The 27,316-nt window shown below is 38.5% G+C and overlaps 1 pseudogene; it reads left to right on the forward strand.

Moving 5' to 3' along the window:
- The first annotated feature begins 518 nt into the window (after nt 1-518).
- On the forward strand, nt 519-27,316 carry LOC114085398 (elongation factor 1-alpha 1-like; annotated as a pseudogene).

Below are 27,316 nucleotides of genomic sequence, written 5' to 3' on the forward strand. Positions count from 1 at the left end.
TTAAAATTACTACATATATCATGTCTCTCTTCCTTTTTCCCCCTTTTTTATTTACCTTCCTTTCTCACAAAAGATATTTTTCAATCTTTGGTGTCTCTTACATTACTAATAATTTAGAATTGAGAAGATAACATACTGATTCGACTAAAGATAGACTGTGCCAGTCACATGGGCTCATTCAGCAGTGTAGACAGAAAGAGCACATGTCTGTGGTATGACCTGAATGATCTCTAGGGAGAGCGGAATTTCCTCAAAAAAAAAAAAAAAAAAAAAAACAGTCAGATATCTGACCCATCCAGTGCATTCATTTATCAATACAAATTTATTATTTCAGTTTGGCTCATCTAACCTGCCCGTTCCCAGTTCAGTCAAAAGGAATCCACCTACTGGATTCCAGTGACGTCTGGAATCCAGGCAAGCCGAGATCCATTCAACCAACCTCTCCTGCAGATATTTTGAACTTGACATATCCATCATATTCAAATAAATTAGTCTTCAAGCACTTACCGAGTGTTCACATGGTCAAGGCAGGTACTTATCCCTATGGGGGAATGCATTGAAATAAAAGCTATAGGCCCTGGAACAACAAAACAAGCAAACCTATCATTTAGTAGAGGAAATAATGTACAAATGCAAAGAGAACATGGAGCACTAGAGCTAACCTACAAGCATAGGATATGACGCTAAATGGGCAAAAAAAGATCACAAATTATATGACATAAAAGGTCAGTGACATTGTCTAAGAAAACTTGAGGGGTGGAAAATGAACTGCAATAGAAAAGGCAAAGCAAGACCAGAGCAGGCATTCTTGGTAAGGAAAAAGAGTATGTGCAAAGAGACAGATATATTAGCTGCAACATTAACTTCGTCCCCCACGGGGAACAGAGCCTGATTTCAAACCACATATATGCTTTTAAGCTTTTATTAAAATATAAGGGGAATGGCAGATGTGGTGAAAACAAGAATTTAAAAATGTATTTTCTTGTTGGAATGGTGACAACCTGTTGGAGCCAAGTGCTAATATGCCTTGAGTCAACGGATGGAAAGTCACCCATAAAGATGGCAGTGTCCGGTGGAACCACACTGCCCCAAGCTTTAGATTGCTTCCTGCCACCTACTCCTCCAACTGACAAGCATTTGCATCTGCTCCTCCAGGGTATCTACAAAATTGGTGGCATTGGTACTGTCCCTGAGGACTGAGTGGAGACTGGTGTTCTCAAGCCAATGGGCATGGTGGTCACCTTTGCTCCAGCTGATGTCACAACTGAAGCACAGTCTGTTGAAATGCACCATGAAGCTCTTCCTGGCCACAACGTGGGCTTCCATGTCAAGAACGTATCTGTCAAAGATGTTTGTCGTGGCAAAGTTGCTGGTGGTGGCAAAAATTACCCATCAATGGACGCAGCTGGTCTCACTGCTCAGGTGATTATCCTGAACCACCCAGGCCATATCAGTGCTGGCTACGCCCCTGTCCTGGGTTGTCACACAGCTCACATTGCTCATAAGTTTGCTGAGCTGAAAGAAAAAACTAATCACCCTTCTGGTTAGAAGATGGAAGATGGTTCTAAATTCTTAAAATCTGGTGATTCTGCCATCGTCAAGAGGTTCCAGAAAAGCGCAAGTGTGTTGAGGGCTTCTCTGTCCATCCTCCTCTGAGTCATTTTGCTATTCAGGATATGAGGCAGACAGTTGCTGTGGGTGTCATCAAAGCAGTGGTCAGGAGAGCTGCTGGAGCTGGCAGGGTCCCCAAGTCTGCCCATCTAAGTTTAATAGGAAAAGACTGGTTAATGATAACAGTGCATTGTAAAAGCTTCAGAAGAAAAGGAGAATGCTTTGTGGACCATTTGTTTTTGGTTTGTGGCAGTTTTGAGTTATTAGTGTTTTCTAATGAATGGGAATTAATTAAAGGCATATATATGGGATCTTAAATGAAATAATCATAGTGTTTCATCTACAGTAATTTGTTTTACTAGGTTAATAGTCCACCAGGGATGCACAATCACCTAGCCTGAAAAAAGAGCAAATACATTTCGAGGACTGATAATTAGAGTGGGTTCTAGCACAGTTGTTCCCCGGGGAAAATACGTCTAGATAATTTTTAACATTATAAAGCTCCAAAGGATTGCTCTTTTGTCATCTCTCAAAAAACAAGGAGAGCAGACAAAATTTCACTGACTCAGATGTCACCAGTCTTTGTGTGCTTCAAATAATGTTTATTCATAAATCATATCCCAAGAATGAATGTAGCTGTGAGTTTTGTGTCTCATTATAAAACTCTTTAGCAGTAAATGAGAACAACTTCCTGAGTTGAAAAATCCTCACCAAATTTTTACACATGCCAATGTTTAATAATCATTCCTTAATTAATGAAAAATTGTGTAAACATTCTCAAAGGAAGTGGTAAGTCCTTATTTAAAAAAAATGTCCTGCGTTCATCACATGACAGGAACATAATAGGAGAGAAACGAGTCTGTCGATGGCTATGAAAACCTTGTCTCATTCCTAATGCAGCAATTCAATAATAGTTTTTGAAAATTAGTCATTCAACCTCATCTCCAACATTCACAGAAAAGGAAAGTTGGCTGCTTCCAAAGAAATTTCTATATTCAATCAGCCTTACAATTGAGCTTTTATCTCTATGATGTTTCTCTTGTTTTTAATCTTAAAGTAAAAAACAAATCAATTCTGTGCTCTTCAACAGATGTTCCCATCTAAAGATTAATGTTGGAGTTTCTTCCATTATCTCAGGATGGCTGTACCAGTAGCTGTGTAATTGGAAACATGGCTGATAGCCTATCATAATGTTTTAAAACAGAACAACCTCAGCCATTAATGAAGGGTAAAGGCTTTAGCAAGCTAATATGCATCTGGGGGTGCCTGAAAGACCAGGATGGACAGGATCAGGGTTCTTTAGGCACAGGTAGCAGCTCACATGCTGGTGGGTGTGGCTTAGGTGACACATTTGGACTTCATCTGAAACTCAGGTGAGGGGTTTTTTGCCCATCATGTCCCAAGCCTGATGTTCCAGTAACTACAGTAACTATCAGATCTCCATTTCCTAAGAACTGTTCTTGGAATACTTGTGGTTTTTCTGCCCAGTCAGTTTATGGGACTAGGGAGGTAAATGACAAAAAAAAAAGAAAGAATAGAAGAAAAGAAGGATTGCTCCCAAGATGTAGGCTCTCTATTCACCTCACTGACTTTTTTTCTTTTGCTGAGAAGAAGCTTTTTAGTTTGAATCCATCTCATTTATTGATTCTTGATTTAAATTCTTGTGCTATACGAGTCTTATTAAGGAAGTTGGGGCCTAATCCAACACGTTTGATATTAGGGCCTACTTTTTCTTCTAATAGGCTCAGTGTCTCTGGTTTAATTCCTAGATCTTTGATCCACTTTGAGTTGAGTTTTGTGTATGGTGAGAGATAGGGGTTTAATTTCATTTTGTTACATATGGATTTTCAGTTTTCCCAGCACCACTTGTTGAAGATGCTGTGTTTTCTCCAATTTATGTTTTTGGTGCCTTTATCTAATATAAGACAACTGTAATTATGTGGGTTAGTCTCTGTGTCCTCCATTTTGAACCATTGGTCTACCAGTCTATTTTGGTGTCAATGCCATGCTGTTCTTGTTACTATTGCTCTGTAGTATAGTTTAAGGTCTGATATAGTGATGTCACCTGCTTCACTCTTCTTGCTAAGGATTACTTTAGTTATTCTGGGTTTCTTATTTTTCCAGATGAATTTCATGACAGATTTTTCTATTTCTATGAGGAATGTCATTGGGATTTTTTATTTAATTGCATTAAATCTGTATAGTGCTTTTGGTAGTACGGTCATTTTGACAATAAAAGAGAGCACACCTCTTGGAAGCAAATTTTTACCACTCACACATCAGAGCACTAATCTGTAGGGTATATAAAGAACTCAAAAAGCTAAAAACCAAAAACAATCAATAGCCCAATCAGTAAATGCACCAAGGAACTGAACAGACACCTCTCAGAAGATGATATATAATCAATAAACAAATATATGAAAAAATGTTCAACATCTCCAGCAATTATAGAAATGTAAATCAAAACTACTCTAAGATTTTATCTCACTTCAGTTAGAATGGCAGCTATTAAGAACACAAACAACAGTAAGTGTTGGTGAGGATGTGGGGAAAAAGGTACACTCATACATTGCTGGTGGGACTGAAAATTGGTGCAGCCAATATGGAAAGCAGTATGGAGATTCCTTGGAAATCTGGGAATGGAACCACCATTTGACCCAGCTATCCCTCTCCTTGGTGTATACCCAAAGGACTTAAAAACAGCATACTACAGGGACACAGCCACATCAATGTTTATAGCAGCACAATTCACAACAGCTAAACTTTGGAGCCAACCTAGATGCCCTTCAGTAGATGAATGGATTAAAAAAAATGCAGCATATATACACAATGGAATTTTATTCGTCATTAAAAGAGAATAAAATCATGACATTTGCAGGTAAATGGATGGTGTTGGAGAAGATAATGCTAAGTGAAGTATTCCAATCCCCCCCAAAAACAAATGCCGAATGTTTTCTCTGATATAAGGAGCATGATACATGGTGGGGTAGGGAGGGGGAGCATGGGAGGAATAGATGAACTCTAGATAGGGCAAAGGGTTGGGAGGGAAGGGAGTGTGCATGGGGGTAGAAATGATGGCGGAATGAGCTGGACATCATTACCTAAGTACATGTGTGAAGACATGAATGGTGTGTGTATACTTTGTATACAACCAGAGATATGAAAAATTGTGTTCTGTATGTGTAATATGAATTGTAATGCATTCTGCTGTCATGTGTAACAAATTAGAATAATAAATAAATAAATAAATAAAAGAAAAAATAAAGGAAGGAAGGAAAGAGAAAGGGAAAATGTAGAAAGCAAGGGAGAAAATGAGGCCCATCTGTCACACCTGTTTCAGTATTTTCATGGAAACAGTTATTCCAGCTATGCTCTGACAAGCAAAGTAGTCACCACTTATTTCCACCTTTATCCTTTTATGAATGCTGACTCCATTTGTTTGCATTCACATAATTTAAATGGTCAGTTTAAAATTAGTTCATGATTATCAGACACACTCAAGTATTATCCATATTTGACTTTCCTATTAGAAATACACCAAGTCTGCCAGAACATGCCCATTTAATTTTTTATTCACTTAAAGGAAACTTTGACCAGTACAGCCTTCCACTCTCACCTAGACTGCCACCCTGTACCAGGTGGCTGGCCCTTCTGCCCCTTCCCTCAGTGCAAGACATCACACCTGGACTGTGGTTAGACTCCCTGCTACTTATCCTACAATAGAAAGCATTTTTTTTTTTAATTTGAAGTTAATGACATGACATTTTCACTTGTTAGAAACAGCCTTGTAGTTTCTGCCTCTTAAACTGGTTAAATAAGGGTCTGGATTAGGATTTGAATGTGTTGGCAGTCAGAGGACCCTCGTTCTTGTGTTCCCGGGTTCATCCTGTTTTACATCTGTTGGTTCAGACTAATTATGACTAGAGCCTCCTTGTTTTCATAAAAATGCCCCAATTTAAATGAAAAGCTTGTGTTCACACATAAATAACTAAATAGGAGATGGCTTTATCACTTCAAAAGCAGTGGGACAGAGTTGAAAGGTAGAAGATGCTATGTGGAAACCATTAAAATAAAATGTCAAATGTATACGTGGTCACTAAATCAAAACAGGCCCTTACATACCCTCCAGCTTGGTCTATGATTTTTTTATATTAATTGCTACTGCTAATCCCATTATTCAGCAACCATCCTGCATCATTAAAATTGCTCAGATGGCTGAAGTGAAATATCATAGAGATCCCACCTTAGCTTTATTCCAAGTCAATTTGTTATGCAAGCAAAGAGCTGTGTCATTTCCCCCAGGCAACCTCTAAGAACCTTAAAAAAAAGAAAGAAAGAATAAGCCAGAAATATAAGGCAGATGAGTAGACATAAAAAAAAAAAAAACCAAACAGTGGCACCATAAAAATCCTGCTCTCTAGAACATACTCAGAGACCAACAAGAGCCAGGCATGGTGGCACATGTGATCCCAGCAGTTCAGGAGGCTGAGGCAGAAGGATGGCAAGTACCAGGTCAGCCTCAGCAACTTAACGAGGCCCTAAGAAACTCAGCAACACACTGTCTCAAAATATATATATATATTTTTTAAAAGGGACTGGGATGTGGCTCAGTGGTTAAGCACTTGTGAATTCAATTCCTGGAACAACAAGAAAAGGCTAATAAAGACCCGACTTTAGTAAGACATTCACTTAGCAGGAACCTAAGGCAGACACGGAAACACCACTTGAGCTTCTCTTAAACTCCCAACCTTCAAGGTCCATGGCTACGTGTATAGCACCAGCCACCAGCCACAGCCAAAGCAGTCCTATGTGCTGGACGCTGTGGACTTGGCAGGACACTGCCGCACAGTGCTCAGTCTCGTTCCTGCTCCTCCTGTGCTTCACTCCCAGTTCCAGGATTTATCTAAGCATTCGGTATTAGAGATTTCTGCGACCTGCTCGGGAGCCCATGGGGTTAAAACTCCGACAAAACTAATTCCAGGCATCAGAAACTCCAGAGCAATACTCTAACTTGGGGAAAAGGTAGAATATTTTCAGGGTTTTAGCAAGAAGGAGTTAAGGAAGGTGTAGGAATCAGGGAATTGCACTTGCAGATTAACAGCCAACTTAGGGGCGAGCTGAATTTCATCAAGAGTGGTGGAAAGGAACAGTTAGAACTTAGAGTCACATTCAAGAGAGGTGGAGAGAAAAAGCCATGGAAAAAGAAGACAAAGGCGCATCACCAAGGAAAATTCTCGACTTTGCAGTGTCTTGTCCTTCACTCTCTCTCACAATATGCTCTTCCAAAAACAACAAATGAGACAGATGAACAGCTCTGAACTAGAAAGAAGGAGAGGTGGAGAGGTTGGTGCCAAGACAAAGAGCAGGGAGTTCTGCCCCCAGGGAGGAAAGTGGCATGTGACGAAGGTCAACAAAGAAGGTGAGTTGGTATGGGGCTCTCTCCAGACAGGCAGGCTGCTCGTGCAGGCAGGGAACTAAAAGATGCGCTCTCATGGGTATAGGAGAAAAGTTCATTTCCCTGTAAAATATTGGGACATTCTTCATGCTCACTAATATTCATGAGGAAGGCGATGTTTGAATAAGAAGTATTGACTCCTTCAAGTTCAGTAGAAACACAAAGCAGTTATAGAAGAATTTGCAAATCAGCAGATGGATGACTGACCGAGAGTGGCACAATTCTCTACTGTCCCCTGCCCTTCTTCATGGTGAATCTGGCAGGTTGTCATACTTGAGAGCATTTAAGAGAAATATGATGGTGGACTTCACACTTACCTATATATTAGATTTCTTTTGTCATCATATGAAATTATTACAAAATTTGCAGCTTAGAACAACATCCACATATTATTTTTGAGTGCAGTGGGTTAGAAATCCCTGTGTCTCCGCGTACTGCTTATGGGCTCACCAAGCTAAAATCAAGCTTGGACTGCTATCAGGTAGTTCTATGAGGGAATCTGTTTCCTGGCTTATTCAGGGTGTTGACAGAGTTCAGGTTCATATGCCTGTTTGACTTAGGTTCCTATTTCCTTGCTGGAGGATGGTGAGGTCTTATTTTCAGCTTTATGTTGTCACTCTCAGTTTGGGATCGTGGTTTCCTATCTCCCTCTTCAACCACATCCGTCAATCACATCCTCGCACTTGGAGTATCTGTGACTCCCCGCCTGTCCCTCTTCGTCTTTTCTGTTGGAAAAGTGTCTACTATGGAGAAGCATCTCTGCTTGAAGGATTTGGTTAGTGTAGCCCACCCACAAAATCCGGGATAAAGCCTTGCTTTAGGTATGTGTCATTAATTACACCAACCAAAGTCCCTTTTGCCATGTATCGTAACACATTCACAGGATCCCTTGGTTATCATGTGAACACCCTTGGAGGGTCATCATTTACCCTATCACAATTTGCATATTTAATGTCCCTTATTCTGCTTTTCTTTATGCTATCTCATTTAAAAATCTAATTCAAATGTTCTTTAAATGTAGAGGTCTCCCCTTGTAGACAGAATTTATTTTTGCCTAGTAGGAAGACAAATAACAAAGGGAAATACCCATATGACATATATTTGAAATTGAGTCAATTCAGATAAATCACCTGTGATAATCTGCTTGAACTCCTGTGACACTCTAGAAATTTCTTCTGAGTTGAGTGTAAGTAGACTCCTCTCATCCCCATACTGGCTCTTAATTTTTACCATTCTCCTATGTTTTTGATTCGTTAGAATAATCACTTTGCTCTCTATTTACAAAGATTAAATAAGTATGTGCTGCCCACAAACACTTTAAATAATATGCATAAATTTGATATATTCATTGGTATTACATTTTTATAATTATCCATAGTAGGAAATGAAGACATAATGACCAAATAACAAAAAACAGAACACAGAAACTATCTCGTAGGTGAGCAAGAAGTGCCCTACATTAGAACAGAATCCTCCAATAGGACTTTCTGTGATGTTGGTGCTCTTCTCTCTGTGCTAATCAGAGGGTAGCTTACTAGCTATGGTAACCACTGAGCATTTAAAATTCAGTTAGTGAAACTCAGGAACTCAATGTGAAATTGTATTAGTATTAATCTATTTGAATTGAATTAGCCACATGTGGCTTGTGGCTAGAGGCTAATGTGTCAAAGAGCTCCACCTTAGAAGATGGAAGTTTCTGCTGGGCACAGTGGCACATGCCTGTAATCCCAGTCATTAGGGAGGCTGAGGAAGGAGAGTTGCAAGTTCAAAGCCAGCCTCAGCAACTTAATGAGACCCTATCTCAAAATAAAATATTTTAAAAAGGGATGGGGGTTTGGCTCAGTGATTACTCATTGGATAAACTCCCCTGAGTCAATCCCTGGTACAAAAAAAAAAAAAAAAGAAGAAGAAGAAGAAAATGAAAGTTTCCATACCCACTTTCTTCATCCCCTGCCTGTTTGGCTCCGAATTCTCTGTCCTAGAAGGAATCTCACCCTGGTTGGGTTGCGTTGATCATCAGATTTCAATGAACAACCATAGAGTGTTTGGGAAAGCATTGCCAACTCACACTATCTGTTTTCTCGACTACATTCCTTACTCTGCTTGTGGGATCTGTTAATATACCAACTAGAAAGCTTCCATAACAGAGTTGGAGTCCTCAATCTCTTAGAACTAGAGCCTCTATTTTCAGTCTGGCCTATTCTTTCACACACATACAGAACTCAAATATGGGTTTCTCTCTCTTTGAGAATCTCACTTTAAATTCAATTTATCTAAATTCGCTTAAAAAGTTACTTCTTTTAAAGTTTCTTAGAGAATTTTTTTTTTCCCCTTGCTGGGTTTATTGGTAGAGCTGTGATAAGTTCCAGAAAAATAATGTTGACAATGGAAATCAGCCAAATCTTAACTCTACCTACCTACCTATAAAGTTCAGCATGTTTTCCACACTTCTTCAAATGTTCTTTATTCTCTGTGGAGTAATTCCAACTCTCTAATAGATGTATGCATGATGCATCTCAGGGCATTACCCACGGCTAAGTATGAATCATAGCAGCGTTACCCTTCACTTCTCCCCAGAATTGAGATACTACTTTTGGCTATGATGCCATTCTATACGGAATTTGACAAACTTCAAATAATTTAATGAAGTAATAATCCCACTCTGGGAGAGTAGGACTCATGAGGAAAAAAAAAATCAGTCTTGCATTAGTGTTATATACAATGTATATGAGCAAGCATTACTAATATAAGTCATCTTAAATATGTATGACTTTATTTTGGTACTGTTATTCATGTTCCAAAACTTATTCTCCAGTATGCATTTCTGTTCTCCTTTGAAAAAAAATCAAAATGACTGATCTTCCCTCTGAGAAAATAAGGAGGTATGCTACGAATATAGACAACATTGCTTTGGTGCATAGCTTCAAGTTTCCTGAGGGTCCCGTTTTTCCCGGTAGGATGAAATGAATTTCTGTACTTCATCCAATCTTTCATTAACTTTCTGATTTCTCTCTCTCACAATTACTCTGTACCTAGTGTGTTAATGGTCTTGATAGGCCTTCTGGAAGATCATCCTTGAGAATGTATGGTGAAAATACAAACCATATGGGGTACACAGCTAATTTAAGAAGAAATGATTTTTTTTAACTTAATCTGTCTGGCTTAGAGACATCCTATTGTATTGCCTCTAATCTAATTGGACTAAGGAAACAGAAGTCAAAGGAGTACCGGGAAGGGTATTCTTCAAGAAGAGCAACAAAGAAATATGTGACAGTGGAAATATCCCTTTCATAATCTTTCTTTTCATAATTTCTTTGTTGCTCTATTGTTAAAAGGAGAAAAGAAAATAGCTATAGGAAACCCAAATGAAAGTCATGAATTCCTGGTTTCAAGATAATGGCACCAAATGCTCTGGCATTTTGAACTTTATATCAAGAGAACTTCTGAAATTGAGGGCCGTGGTAATGTGCTATTGGAAATACAAAAGGAAAAAAAAAAAGTAGTCTAAATTGAAAGAGACAATGTATTAAGATTACCAAAAAGATTTGAATTTGAACAAATATGTCATCAACTCTCTGTAGTCATGGGGCTAAAAATCTTAGCCACACTGCACAGACACCTCTGTTCATTCACAAGGAAGGCAGACTAGAATTGGGATTTTCTTTTTTCTGAATCTTTATGCTCTAATATTGACTTAAGTTGAATTGACAGTATAGAACATCAGATGTCCTACCACTACTATCCACTTTAAGTTTTAGTATCACAAATCAAATAGAAATAAAAATTTTAGTATAAATCAATTTGAGTAAAGAAACTGGGATTGCATTCCTGACTTAGCTACTAGGAGACAGATAATATTGAAAATTGCTTTTTGAATCCAGATCTCAAAATTGGTTCTCTTAAAATTATGTCCTAAAAGAACTACTTTGTCCACCACCACTCATTTTCTTTGTAATTCTTGCTATACACTCATAATTTCCTTTTATTAGTATGTTTAGTATATTTTGGTTCAAGAAATACAAGAAGAACATATTTGTTTTGTTAAACTTTGACTCTTCAAGTGTACTTAGCCCAACACCTGGCACAGAATAGGCACTAGATTAAAATGTATGGAAAGGATTAATTATTATACACATAGTAATAGTTATTAATAATTATATATTAGTTAATCATTACTTATAATTTAGTGTGTGTATAATTTATGGTGTATAATAAATTCAGGCTGTTGGACTCCATTATTTCTAAAATCCCTTTAAGTTAAAAGATCATATAACACTGTGACTAAAATCAGAATGGTAACTAATTAAGTCATTTTTTTAGATTTTTTCTCCCTGAAATCATCTGTTGTGTGTGTGCTTATCTATGTGGATATATAAGGATGCTGTATCACTAAGCTACTTACCCAGATCTTTCTAACTACTTCTTTTCTTCCCTTTCTCTTCTCTCTTCTTCTCCTCCTCCTCCTCTTCTTCTCATTCTCTTTCTTCTTCAACATAGGTCTTGTAAGTTGCTAAGGCTGCCTCTGATTTGTCATCTGCCTCATGTCACTGGGATTCTAGGTGTGTGCCCCTTAAATTATGAATATATTTGTTAAATACTGACTGTGGTTTAAAAGGTGAATTGGTGAAATTCAATTATGTCTTTATGCTTATTGTTATCTTCACACAGCTCAGCTATTCTTTTATTTCACTCTGCTGTATTTTTTATTTGAACTCTTCAGAATTCTGTGACCCTCAACAAATTAATAACAAGTAAAGGATAATGTAAACAAATGTTTCATTGATATGCCTATGTCAGACATTAGTTGCTCAGCAAGTGTTCACCAAAGAAAGAAATGAACATACTTCAGATAATAACCAAGAAGTGAGTTACAGAAATGAATGAGCTGGGAGTGGCTCAGGAGGCTGAGGCAGGAAGATCTCAAGTTCAAAGCCATCCTCAGCAATAGTGAGGTACTAAGCAACTCAGTGATACCCTGACTCTAAATAAAATACAAAAAAGGGCTGGAATGATGCTCAGCAGTTGAGTGTCCCTGAGTTCAATCCCGGCACCCCCCCTCAACACACACACACAAAAGGAAATGAATGTTATATTTTAGCTGTTATTACAAAGATGAAAATAAGACAACCCTTTATATATGTGCGTGTGTACACACACAAACACACACACTATGTGTGTGTGTGTGTGTGTGTGTGTGTGTGTATATATATATATATATATATATATATATATACACTTTAGTTTTCCATGTTTCTGTAAAAACTAGGAATGTAGGTCAAGTGAATATAAATTAAGAATAATGAAGCACTTTAGCTTGAGGTGTAATTAATGAACAGGTTTTGAATGCTTTTACACACACAAACACATATATGGATATAAGGAATCCTGACAGGTAAAACATACAAATTTGCATCAGGGTATTTGAGTGAGAAATTATTTATGGGTCATTGAAAAAATGCTAGATTGAACCATATACTTTCAAAATAGACAATGCAAAAAATGGATTATAAACTTGTGAAAGATGAGAAGAAATTCGATTCTAATAGTGGATAAAGTTTTCTATTTGAACCAAATGAAGATGTGCCATTTAACCACTCATCACAAATTTAGTGTTCCTTGATTTGAAGGTTAATCAAGAATTGAAAAGCTACTTCTTTAAGTTTTCATTTTTAGTGTTTCTATAAAAAATAAAAGTGGGAATGTAGGTCAAATGAACATAAATTAGGGATAATGAAGCTCTTTGATTCAAGGGGTAATTAATTAACAGGTTCCCAATGATCTTTTATTTAGAAATTGTCTTGGGAATGAGTGCTGTCTGCTAAAAGAATAACATAATATCAAGGTACACAAGTCAATACATCAAATTTCCCTCAAGAATGGAATATGCGTCATTGTACTATTGAGAATTTCAGGCGAGAGAATTTCTCTTCCATGCTCTACTCTTCAGAGAAAATTATTCGTATTTAGATTGCTTTTTAAATGGGATCTGTGACTGCCTTTGAATTCCATGTCTGGGGCTCCCAGCAGAATTTCCTTCACAAACATCACAGCTGTTAGGAAATCTGCCACGCTGAAGTTTGGTCTATGTGTGTGTGGTTTCTGAACGCCTAATGCCTTGCTTCCTCACCTCCAGCCATTCCTGAAAATGAAACTGTGCATTGGGTGGACAATAACAAAACACTTTTTTATATAGGTCATAATCCCTTCCGCTGGGCCTCAGATTCTAAACTTGCAACTTACAGGGACAAGAGGAATTTATTTATGCTATCCTTTTTTTTTTTAATTTTTATTGTTGGTTGTTCAAAACATTACATAGTTCTTGATATATCATATTTCACACTTTGATTCAAGTGGGTTATGAACTCCCATTTTTACCCCGTATACAGATTGCAGAATCACATCAGTTACACATCCATTGATTTACATATTGCCATACTAGTGTCTGTTGTATTCTGCTGCCTTTCCTATCCTCTACTATCCTCCCTCCCCTCCCCTCCCCTCCCCTCTTCTCTCTCTGCCCCCTCTACTGACATTCATTTCTCCCCCTTGTATTATTTTCCCCTTTCCCCTCACTTCCTCTTGTATGTAATTTTGTATAACCTTGAGCGTCTCCTTCCATTTCCATGCAATTTCCCTTCTCTCTCCCTTTCCCTCCCACCTCTCATCCCTGTTTAATGTTAATCTTCTTCTCATGCTCTTCGACCCTACTCTGTTCCCAGTTACTCTCCTTATATCAAAGAAGACATTTGGCATTTGTTTTTTAGGGATTGGCTAGCTTCACTTAGCATAATCTGCTCTAATGCCATCCATTTCCCTGCAAATTCTATGATTTTGTCATTTTTTAATGCAGAGTAATACTCCATTGTGTATAAATGCCACATTTTTTTTTTTATCCATTCGTCTATTGAAGGGCATCTAGGTTGGTTCCACAGTCTTGCTATTGTGAATTGTGCTGCTATGAACATCGATGTAGCAGTGTCCCTGTAGCATGCTCTTTTTAGGTCTTTAGGGAATAGACCTAGAAGGGGAATAGCTGGGTCAAATGGTGGTTCCATTCCCAGCTTTCCACGAAATCTCCATACTGCTTTCCAAATTGGCTGCACCAATTTGCAGTCCCACCAGCAATGTACAAGTGTACCCTTTTCCCCACATCCTCGCCAGCACTTGTTGTTGTTTGACTTCATAATGGCTGCCAATCTTACTGGAGTGAGATGGTATCTTAGGGTGGTTTTGATTTGCATTTCTCTGACTGCTAGAGATGGTGAGCATTTTTTCATGTACTTGTTGATTGATTGTAAGTCCTCCTCTGAGAAGTGTCTGTTCAGGTCCTTGGCCCATTTGTTGATTGGGTTATTTGTTATCTTATTGTCTAATTTTTTGAGTTCTTTGTATACTCTGGATATTATATATAAGGTTGAATCATTCCCTAAAATGAGAATGAATTAATGCCACCACCAGTATTTTTTCAATTTCTAATGTATTGGCAGTACCAATATTTCACTAAAACTGAATACCAAAAGGTAAATAATTAAGGAAATCATTTGTCCAAGTCATACGTTAAAAGTGTTGCATAACATTATAATGCAGTCGAACACAATTTTCAATTCACTTCACCATGTGTACACACTGTGAAACCAAGAAGTTCATCTTCATTTCTGAACACTGTATAACAAAGAATTGTGAATAGCTGCCAAAGTTTTTAAAGTCTTCTGTCATCAATATATTAAAGACAAACCTAAGGTGAGGGGTATGGAAAGCATTTGGTTTAAACAAACATTTCATATATTCATGTTTATATAAACGAAAATGCACAATAAAGTCAGTGTTCTTTGTATCATTGCATAACCAAATTTAAATATCCCTCTCAGATGTCTTTCTTCAAAATCTACACAAAGAGCCAGTTTAGGTGGTAATCCCAGCAGCTATGGAGGCTGAGGCAGGAGGGTCACAAGTTCAAAGCCAGCCTCAGCAACTTAGTGAGGCCCTAAGCAACTTAGCCAGACCCTTTCTCATTTAAAATAACACTGGGGATGTGACTCATGGTTTAGTGCCCCTGAGTTCAATTCCCAGTAACACACACACACACACACACACACACACATGGAAGGGAGGGGTGAGGGATGGAGAGGAAGCACCCCTGGGTTCAATACCTCGTATCAAAAAATAAAAAAATAAAAACTTTAAAAAAATTACACAAAAATTCTTCCCTGTCTCCCTGAGAATAATCAAATTTACAAACTCTAATGCTGTATTAGCATCTGAAGGTCTGTTAAACCAATACCCAAAAAGTTTATTTTTTTAAAGCCAACATCTTATCCTTAGGAAGGATAAGAGGGAGGCTGGTTATACAACTCATGCCAACTTTCTAACTCTCCTTTAAACAGGATGAGATAAAATTGTATGTAATACCACATAAACAGGAAATAAAAATGATCATGAATTTAAAGATCTTTAATATTTTCCTTCTTCATAGTCAATTATTAGTTTAAAGTGGTTACATTTTTCTGATAAGATTACCTGATGAGAAAGTATCTTTAAACTACTCTATTTTCCCTCATCATCTATAGATAGTAAAAAATGATATGTTAATTTGATTCACATGTATTCCTTCCATTTTCTGAGATTCCAAGTTTTATCATCTTACTTTTATGTACTTTTATTAGTTACAACTAATACAAATTAGAATTCACAAAAAACTGAAAATTCATGTCAAATAAATTATTATGTCCCCAACAAAATTAAGTTAATTGTGCAAAGTCCACCACTTTCCCAAATTTTCTGACAGTGACTCCTTTTAGTACTTGGAATTAATCCACATAGTAGTCAACAGAACATATTTCAATGCTAGAAATATTTTTGCTGGTGATATAACAAGCCAACAATATTTGGAGCCTTAATAATTAAGTTTATCTAAGTGCACTTTAGGAATCTAATGGTGTAATTGTTAGCTTTCCATCACTATGACCAAATACCTGAGATAAATAACTTAAAAAGAGAAAAGGTTTGTCTTATCTCACAATTTTGGAGCTTTTGGTCCAAAACTGTGTAGACAAATTGCTTTTGGCTTTGTCTGAGTGCATTCAATGGCAATGATAAAGAGAGTATGGTGGAACAAAACCATTTACATCACAAGCCAAGGAAGAAAGGAAAAATTCCTTTGAGGGCTTGCCTCAATGACCTAAGGTCCTCCCACTAGGGCCCTCCGGAAGGTTTTACCACCTCCATTAGTGCCACGCTGCAGTCCAATCCCTTAACACACATGCCTTTGCAGTACACTTATCCAAACCTAGAAGGGTACTACATGTTTGGGGTAGTTACCTATTACAAATTCTTACCCTCTTTTAGTGCCAACCTAAAAATTACAATATTGATTCTCAATTTGTTAAATCTTGAATATATTCTCATTATGTATCATTGCATGGAAAACTATCCCAAACTCGGTGGTTTAAAGTAACAATGTTACTTGGCAACAGCATTTTGTGGATTTATACTCACTGGCTCTGCTTGTCCCACTGAAGCTCATTAACACAGCTTTGCTCAGCCGGTACCTGGAGAGTGGTGGAAGTTTCCTGACGTCCCCACCTACCTGTCTGAAGCCTGTGCCTGCTATCTGCTTGGGAGCCCCGGTTCTCTTCTAGCGGGCTTAGTAGGATTTGTTTATAATGTGGTTGTCTCAGAGTTCTGAGAATTGGGAAGGAAACAGCTTTTTCAAGGCAGAGATCTGAATCACACAGTGTTGTCTCCACCCCATTCTGTGGGCCAAACCGAATCCCAAACCCAGCACATATTAGAGAAGCAGGTACTATCTGCCTATGGGTGGAATGTGAGCGCTGCATTGTATAGGCCTTTGGACAAGCAGAATTCATTGTGGAGAACTGTAAGTATCTCTTTTAGTCAGTCTTGGTTCCCAGTGAAGAATGAACCACCTCTCTCCAGACCTGCTCAGTGCTCTGGATTTCGTTATCCTAACTCAGCTCCAGATGCAGATGAGGTCTGCTGACTATAGTATCTAGGGGTGTCCCCTTAGGTATACTTCATGTGGGTTCAGTGACCTGGAAACTTAAAAACTAAAAATTGCCTGATCCTCCTACACTAAACATAATTGTGAGATGGAGACGGGGTGATTGCAAAAGATTCTCCCTTCAAAATGAAGTGGGGAAGGGGCTGGGAAACACACCTGTCCCCAATGCCTGGCGGACCTCAGGCTCTTACCAAGTGTCAGCCCCCTCATGTGTGCCTGGCTCTGCTCCATGGGTGCAGTTCTGTTTTTATTCTTTGAGGCCCTTGGATCTTCTGCCTGGGCTCTCAACTCTGATGTCTGAGTTATCTTTCCTTCTTCTTAAGAGATGTTCCTTGTTCTCATGATTCAATCTCTTTGCTTCCTTTAGAAGTGTAGGTCGAGAGTCTGAACTATCTCAATCCCTTTTATTCTATACTGTTATAATTCTCCTTTTTAAAAAAAGTTTTAAGCTTGGAATCCACACTTAAACAAAAGCCTCACCCACAATTCTTTTGGAGTCAGACCATGTTGTAGTTTGATAGCTGTGGCCTGGTACTAGAGAATAATACCCTTAAAATCCTCAAACTCTCCTTTGTGTAACTGTGAGGTTCTTTTATGTACTGTCTTAAATTTCTCTGTGACATACTCTGGATTTTGAGTCAGAGTCCAATTCTTACTTAAAGAATGTTTTTTCTGACCAAAGAGATTATTCTATACCCTCTATGTGTCCTCTAAGTTTTACTAAGAAATGGGCCAGTGACATTTTAAAATGCATTTCTCTTTTGCAATGTCATAATTTACATCTAAAATGAGCCAACTGATAACTTCTGATAGTCTGGCTGAAAATCTCCTTAGCCAGATCCAGTAGTTCATCAGGGCATTTTGTATCTGCAAGTGAGAGACTGGCTAATCTTCCTGTCATCACATGACACAGACCTCCAATTCCCCAGCTTCTGTTAATGGCTCAGAGTTAGATATCACTCTTTCTTTCAGCCTTAACCTACTCACAACTCAAACAAAGGCAAAATGCTTTGTAGTATTATATCAGAAGTCATTCCTGAAATCAGACTGTTTCACTTACATATCGTGGCATTACAGATCACCCCAAACTTAGTGACTTTAAATAACAACAAACTCTTTTTAAAACTCATCCTGAAACGGCAGATTTACACAGTCTAGCGATTCTCACTGGCATATCTTAATTCTCGACGGCGCCATTCAGTGGAGACAGGTGGTACTTAAATACCCACCAGAATCCCTAGAGTGAAGACCAAGGTGCTGTGCTTAGCCTCCGCTTCAGACTTCTTCCAGATGTCCTTTTGGTGTTCATCTAATTAGATTTAAAAGTAAAACACAGGGTTGTCTTACAATTTCCAGTAGGTGATTCTCAACTACACTGGCGTTTAAGAAATTCATGAACAACTATCATCCATGACTTGAGTGTCCACTGGGCTGTTTGCTGCTTCTGCCCATCCTTATTGACAGAAACTGTACCTTAGGCATCAAAGAGCCACTCTCAAAATAATTCCCACACTTACTCCCTGCTCTGCTATTTTGTGGATTTGTTTTCACTGAAGCACTTTAGAAAAATGTTCTTGGAGAACAATAATTTACTCGTCTCAAAAACATCTTCTGTAAAGAACTAGTTGACCCACTTTCTGCTAGCGGAGATACTAGACCTCTGTCATGTAACAGAGACGGGTAGAGTTACAAAGCCTGTTCTTTAGGTTTGAACAGTTTTCAAACAAATTGAAATGTGTGTGGATTTTTCTGATGGCAGAGGAAATCACTGGAATGCCTTCTCTGGTGTGTCTTGTCCTATCTGCTCATGTATCATCTGCATGCCAGAAATCATATAAAAGGCACTTTCATCTTGACATATCCTTATCAAGTCAAGCAGGGGCTCTAAACTGGAAAGAGAGAGGTGCGCCCCTGTCCCCCCATCAGCACCATCACTGGGCAACTCTGCTAACATCTGTGGCTGCAGAGCACAGCCACCCACGGCAAAGAAGGATCCAGCCCCAAACGTCATTATCTCAAGGCTTAGAAGCTCTGTTCTAAACTATCGTTGTCTAAAGTGACTAATAAATATTCCTAAATGAATAAGTGTGTCACAGATATACTACTGATTAACAAATGTTTCAACAAATATTTCAACAAATGCCTCCCTAAATGGAGTATACATAGTATATTTTTTAAATACTCATAAGCAGGAAAATGTTAATCAATGAGCAGTATTTATGAAGTATCCATTGTATGTAACACACACTCACAAAGAGATGTCATGCGTTCTATGGACTCTAATGGACACCACTAATGTGTTTTTTATGCCTTATAGTTTAACCAGATTTTTTGGTGGTTTGCCTCTTTGGTTGGAATATTTTGTACCTTACTACTGTGTTGTATTAATAAACTATTTCACAATAAATGTTATGTTTTTAAAGAATCTCTGTTATCAGTGAGAAAGTCTATAATTATTCATTTTTCTAATACAAGTACAAAACTTATATGAAATTTGAACTACTTACCTTGATTAAACATGTTGGATCACTTCATGCCTAAATTTTATTCCTGATATATGCTGTCCAAAATCATAAGCCACACATGTTCCACAGGATATTATGATATTATATCATAAACCAACGGAACAAAATCAATCTTATGGTAACTTAGAAATTTGGAAATTTATAAATGGTTTGAAAATAGAACCTTATGTTAAATTTCCTTTGTTTCATATTTGGGTGTACATTAATTTATTCATTAAATATTTAAAGTTTCTAATACATCTTTACAATATATTTCCCTTGTCATGAAGCAGTCTCCACTCTAAGGTACTGAATGCATTAAAAATGCCAAACTTTAAGAGTATATCTGAGGGCTGGGGCTGTAGCCAGTGGTAGAGCGCTTGCCTAGCACTTAGGAGGCACTGGGTTCCATAAAATCCAGCACCACATGAAAACCAATAACTAAAATAAAAGGCATTTGCGAAAAAAATTCTTTAAAAAGAAAAGACTATTTCTGAAAGAAGCTATAAACACAAGTTCAACTAAAAACTACTATGTCAAAATATAATAAAACAGATTTGGTGAAATCAGAAAAAGATTAACATACTTAAAACAGTGCTTTATATATAGTAAGACCTCAGTACAATCAATTAAAATTGGAAGAAGTGTGTGGTAGCCAGGTTATTAAGGAAACATATACTTTACTGATTGGTTGTGACAGCAGATATTCCAAGTTCAAAACCTGAATAAGGATAAAAAATAAATAACAAATAATTAAATAATAAATATCAAGGAAAATCAAGAGACATTGATCATTCTTGGTGGCATCATCATATTCCATTCATGCTACTCTAACAAAATTTCTGAGACTAGACAATCTATCAACAGAACAAATAATTATTTGTGACATTTCTGGAGGTTAGGAAGGACCAAGATTGGGGCACCAGCATTTGGTGTCTGGTGAGGGCCCTCTGGCTTCATTGGGACACAGCAGAAGGGGCAGATGCTTTGACTTGTATGAGGAAAGAGCAGAAGACCCTGAATTCATTCTCTGGAGTCCTTTCTTGAGGGCCTTAATCCCGGCTATGAGGGCCCCACCCTTCGCAATCAACCATCTCTTGAAGCCCTGTCTCTTAATACTATCTTTTGGTGACTAAGTTTCAGCATCAGCAGTGAGAGATATGATCTAAACACAGCAGGGATGAAGACATGAACTAAAGTCAGAGATATAGGTTGGAAAGACAATCAGAAACAAACTGTAAATACATCACAAAGGCAATAGATAGCCTCACTGTTTCACTGAAGAGAGTCAATTCTCTCAATAGTGATAACAATGATATACACAATTCCTCCTCTTCTTAGTCTTATGTCCCCAAAGCCAAAACTTTTAAAGATTTCTAATTTTCGTTCTTGTGGCTACAGATAGACCTGAATAAGTTAGTGATGTCTCTCTTTTGCTTATTGAGAAAGTAATGACTGTCCTGCTGCGATGGGTGACTCTCAGCTTCTTTTTCACTTCAGCTTATAATTATATCCCTACTCTCAGTTCCTCCACACATCAATGTTCTGTATCAAAAAATGCACTAAAAGTTTTATATTTTTCTCCATCAAAATTTGTCTATACCAATTGACTCCCTGTTTTCCTAAATGTGAATATTTTTATTTTATCTATCTATTTGTTCTAATCAGATATACATGACAGCAGAAAGCACTTCAATTGATTGTACACAAATTGAGCATAATTTTTCACTTCTCTGGTTGTACACAAAGTAGGGTCACACCATTCCTGCAATCATACATGTATTTAAGGTAATGATGTTCATCTCATTATACCTTCTTTCCTACCCCCATGCCCCATCCTTGTTCTCCCTCTTCGTTGGCCAATCCAAATTTCTTCCACTCATCCCATGCAATTCCCTATTATGGATTAGCATCCACTTATCAGAGAAACCATTCAGTCTTTGGAATTTGGGGATTGTCTTACTTCATTTAACATGACATTGTCTAACTTCATCCATTTGCCTATAAATGCCATAATTTTGTTATCTTTTATTCCTGAGTAATATTCCATTGGGTATATACACCACATTTTCTTCATCCATTCATCTACTGAGGGGCATCTAGATTAGTTCTACAGTTTAGCTGTTGTGAATTGTGCTGCTATAAACATTGATGTGGCTGTGTCCCTATAGCATGCTGTTTTTAAGTCCTTTGGGTATAGTCCAAAGAGTTGGATAGCAGTGTCAAATGGTGGTTCCAGTCCTAGTTTTCTAAGGAATCTCCATACTGCTTTCCATATTGGCTGCACCAATTTGCAGTCTCACCAGCAATGTATGAGAGTGCCTTTTTCCCCAAATCCTTACCAATACTTGCTGTTGCTTATATTCTTGATAACTGCCATTCTGACTGGAGTGAGATGAAATCTTAGAGTAGTTTTGATTTGTATTTCTCTAATTATTAGAGATGTTGAACATTTTTTTTTCATATATTTGTTGATTGACTGTATATCTTCTTCTAAGAATTATCTGTTCAGCTTCTTAGCCTACTTATTGATTGGGTTGTTTGTTTGTTTTGATGTCAAATTTTTTGAGTTCTTTATATATCCTGGAGATTGGGGCTCTATCTGATGTGCGGGTGGCCAAAATTTGCTCCCAAAATATAACCTCTCTTTGCACCTCATTTAATGTTACTTTTGCTGAGAGAAAGCTTTTTAGTTTGAATCCATCCCATTTATTGATTCTCGATTTTATTTCGTGTGCTTTAGGAGTCTTGTTAAGGAAGACGGGGCCTAATCCCACAAGATGAAGATTTGGGTCTATTTTTTCTTCTATTAGGTGCAAGGTCTCTGTTCTAATTTTTAGGTTCTTGATCCAGTTTGAGTTGAATTCTGTACATGGTGAGATAAAGGGGTTTAGTTTCTTAAATGTGAATATTTCATTCACACCCTTGTCTTGGGAGTGAGAGACTGCTGCACCCTCCTGCACACATATTTCCACTTCTTTGTTTTTGCTTGCTTTTAAAATATTACATTTTTTTTAAAGAGAGAGAAAGATTGAGAGAGAGAGAGAGAGAGAGAGAGAGAGAGAGAGAGAGAGAATTTCTTAATATTCATTTTTTTTTTTTTTAGTTTTCGGCGGACACAACGTCTTTGTTTGTATGTGGTGCTGAGGATTGAACCCGGGCCGCACGCATGCCAGGCGAGCGTGCTGCCGCTTGAGTCACATCCCCAGCCACATTTTCAGTTTTTATTTATTTTTTATTGTTTGAAACTAGTCCAGGTATGTTTCCCAGGCTGGTCTCAAACTCTTAGGCTCACGCGATCCTCCCAGCTGAGCCTCCCAGGGATCTAAGACTACACATGTGTGTCACTGTGCCTGGCTTTCCACCTCATCCTTGTGGGCACACCTTGATGATGTTTTCCCTGTCTTTCTTGAAGTTAGGTGTGGCCATTGCCTACCTTAGTTCTGACTACTGAAATGTGACCACAAAGACGAGGTGACATGCTCTTCCTGGCTCCTACAATCCTCCTGTACACGTGTCTTCTCTTCCATTCGGCCTGTGCATGGAGGACACCCTGAGTGCAAGACTGGAGGCATCAGGTCTCAGAACAACTCAGTGGTGCACACTCTTCTACAAATCTGGGATGTAACAAAGAAATCAATTTTACTTTGTTCATATATTGAGATTTTTGAGTTATTGCTTCAGCTCTTAGCATACTCTGACCAACATAGATGTATTGGTCAGCACAGTTGGCCCTCTGTATCCATGGATTCTGCATCTATACATGCCACCAATTGGGAAATTTTTCCAACGATTTTCTAAAAACTTGTCTGTATTGAACTTGTACAGTTTTCTTTTTCTTATCATTATTCTCTAAATAGTACAGTATCACACATGTTTGAATAGCATTTACATTGTATTAGTTACTATAAATAATCTAGAGATGCTTCCAAGTATATGGGGGGTGTGCATACATTATATGCAAATATTGCACCATTTTGTAAAGGGGATTGGAGCATCTGGGAATTTTTAGGGGCATCCTGAAACCAACCTCTTGAAACTGAAGGATGAACTACTATCAACCAAAAGCATTTGGTGCTGAATGGAAAGAAAATGCCAAAGGAAATCGGTGCGTCAGAAATCCTTGTTAATCAAATATTTGTTAAGCTATGCTCCACAGCTACCTGGAAGACAGACCACATGTCCATTAGCTCAAGGAGAAGTGTTGGGAAAGAGCCAAAATACAGTGCAATGGGTATGAAAAGACGATTTTAGTAATGTGTCCTCAGAAAGAAATAACCCCAAGAAGGGGCTGGCTAATTTGCAAATGAAAATAATAGAGAATGCTGAGACATTGAGGCTCTGAAGGATGTGGAGAGCTGACTCTTTCCACACTTACAGAGCAGGCAGCAGCAGTTGTATTAGATCATCAAAGTTCATTAAAACTAAGTGTTGAGCAAAGATTAGATGAGGAGGGTGGCTTCTCTGCCTCAGTCTGCCACCCTCGCTGTGAGCTTTGTGAGGAGATTCTTACAGCAGTGACAAAAGCAGGCCTGAGATTGTGGTAGTCAGCTTTTCATTGCGGAAACCAAACACCTGATGCAAATGACTCAGAGGAGGAATTATTTATTTGGCTCCCAGTTTCAGGGGTCTCAGTCCACGGCTGGTTGCCTCCATTGCTCTGGACCTAAGGCCATGCGGAGCATCATGGAAGAAGCAGGAAAGGTGCTTAAGATGCGGCAGCTGGAAGCAGATGGGGAGTGAGGAAGAGGCTGGGGGCAAGATATATACTTCAGGACACGCCCTCAGTGACCCCTCCCTCCAAGTAAGCCCCACTCCCCAAATTTCCACCACTTCCCAATAATGCCACAGAATTACTATGCCATCTGACCACCGATGAAATGTCCCTCCCCAGGAGCTCCACCTCTGAACATGGCATAGTTGGGATTAGTACTTCAAAACATGAGTCTCTGGGGACATTCCAGATCCAAATGTAACAAGAATGGCATGTGGAAGAGCACTTTAGGGCGCCTTATTGGTGCATGGAAAAAAAGAGGGAAGTTCTAGCTTAGAGAATAGAACCATAAAGTTATTTTTTGTTCATGTCTTTTATGAGGTAAATTTTATCCTCCTAAGTTTCAATTTTCTTAATCCCCAGTTCCTCAAAACGTGACCTTATTTAGAAATAAGTCATCACAGAGTTAAAGTGACGATGGGCCCTTCTGGAGGAAGATGAGGTTTACTTCAACACAATGAGTGCTCTTGTAAAAAGGGGCAAGGTGGAGATGGAGTCCTGCAGATGGGGGAAGACCATGTGAAGAGAAAGGCAGAAATCTTCCAGCCAAAAGAGACCCTGAGCACCCGTGAGCCAGCAGAGGCCAGGGGAGGCCAGGAGCACATTGTCCCTCAGAGCCCCCAGACGGCAGGAACCCTGCCCACACCTTGACCTTAGGCTTCATCCTATGGAACACGCGGTAATGCATTTCTGTGTGTAAGTCCCTCAGCTTGTGGTTCTGTGTGTAAGTCCCTCAGCTTGTGGTACTGTGCTACAGCAGCCTCAGCAAACCGACGGATTCTATGTCTGAAAAACGAACAACCACCTTTCAGTCCCCCTCTTACCAACATTTCACCAGGAAGCTCCACATGTAGGGAACCCCCATGACACCTGCCCAGGGAAGATACAGCTTAGAGTGGACAAAGCCTGGTCACATGTCCCATTCCTCTGACTGCAAACTTCTGTCATTGCTATCCCTTCACTGCCTGATTTATGTTCTTAAGGATGAAACACGTAACTGTCTTTCTAGTTCATAGATTGCCAAGGGACTGTATTATGACCTGATATCCTTCATCCAGAAATCCTGGAGATTTTGCTAGATGGGGTGATTTTATGGGACTTTGAATTCTATCCCTGGAGGAAGGACAAGTGTGTTCTAGATAGAAGGAAAGTGTGAACCCAATTTTGGTAAAGAGAGGAATGGACTCTTCAGAGGCTGCTTCCAATATTCTTGTTTCCTTATTCTCCCTAGGCAACACTAGATTATAGCTGTCAGCTTTTCTTACAACCAAGTATGGCCCTGAGACGGAGATAGACACAGTATACGGGTAACAGAAGTTCTGCCTGCCACTCCAGGGCCATGCAAGCTTCCCTTACATGGTACCTTTTCTCTTCTCCACCCACCTACTTAAATGGTGAGGATTTCAAGGACTGCCCCAACCCTTCACTCTGGGTTTCCAGAGCAAACCCCGACAGTTGTTTAGCCTAATGAGGCTGAGGATGATAAAATAGGACAATTAGCCGAGGTTCTAAATAATCACGGATAGAAGCCATTTGTACCAACTAATATTGGACAGTAAACTTGATGATAAAATGAACTTTGATTATGTGAAAACCTGAAATCTGAGAATTTTTTAACAGATTATACTACTCTAATATGTTCTTTATTTTTTCCCATACTCACATTTTTTTCTTCCTTTCTGCCCACTCTACTTTCTCTTTTCTGTCTTCACTAGCACTACTATTCTGTTCTGCTACACTAATGTTTTATATTCTTTGTATTTGTTTCAAGCTTCTTGTGAAAGATGAAAACTACATAGACTGAGTGCAATAGAGGAAGTTAAAATAGAGAAATTCTGTTTATAGTAAGCAGGAAAAAATTAACAGAAGAAATTCAAGTGCTTACACTTCGCTGGAAAAGTATAAGAAGAAAGTGAACGAGCAAGTTGAATGGCTCCTATGACAATTCAGAATCAGTCCTCTGTGGGGGCACCATCAACCCATCACACTCAGGTGGGGCCAAGAAGGTCTATGCCAGGTGCAGCTGGTGATTAAGAGTTGACACTCAAAGCTGTGGCCAAAACTCCCAGGAGGTAAATCAAGGGACTGTTATTACTGATACTCTAAAACTCACGAAGTAGACAAAGAAGAAAAAACCATAAAACATAAACCACTATCTTGCTAATCCTGTTGTAACAATACTAGCTGCAAAAAACTAAACTTCTTCTAGCTCAGAGTTAAGCAAAATACAGCTGTGTACCAGATTGCTTTCTTGTTCCTGTAAAATGTGGGTAGCATTTTTCAAATTGGTCACATAAGGGGCTGGAGGTGTAACTCAGTGGTTGAATGCTTGCCTTGCATGTGTGAGGCACTGGGCTCAATCCTCAGCACCACATAAAAAAATAAATAAATAAAAAATAAAGTTATTGTGTGCATCTACAACTGAAAAAAATATTTAAAAAAAGAACTGGTCATTTAGGAACCACATTTCCTTTCATCTTTCATCTGTACCATCTTAACCATGCTTTCTGGGGATGTTGAAGATACATCTAATGCCAGTTTTACTATTTTTCTTTGCTATTGGCCATGGTATTTCTAAATATGAACATTTATAATATTTTCTTGAACATTGCGGCTATAAATTAATTACAAATTTATATCAGCTCTAAATCTTTTTGTTTTTCATTTATTATATTGGGAATCTAGTTGTCTTAATTTTGACACAGAGATCGTTATTCAGCCTTGGAACTCATCTCACATCTTATTTATTTTTAACAAACCATTATATGGCTGTAGAAAGCATACACACAAAAAAGAGTTGTACGGAAATATTGATGGGTGATTAAAAGGTAGAGAAAGCCAAGGCCACCACTCCAGTTGACATCACCACCTGGTTCAAAGGCAGTGCCACCAAGGGCTCCAAAGATACGGATGCGTCTGCAAAGTCCCCACAGAAGCAAACGAGGAGATAA

Source organism: Marmota flaviventris, chromosome 7 (genome assembly GCF_047511675.1).
Source record: "Marmota flaviventris isolate mMarFla1 chromosome 7, mMarFla1.hap1, whole genome shotgun sequence".
Lineage (NCBI taxonomy): Eukaryota > Metazoa > Chordata > Mammalia > Rodentia > Sciuridae > Marmota > Marmota flaviventris.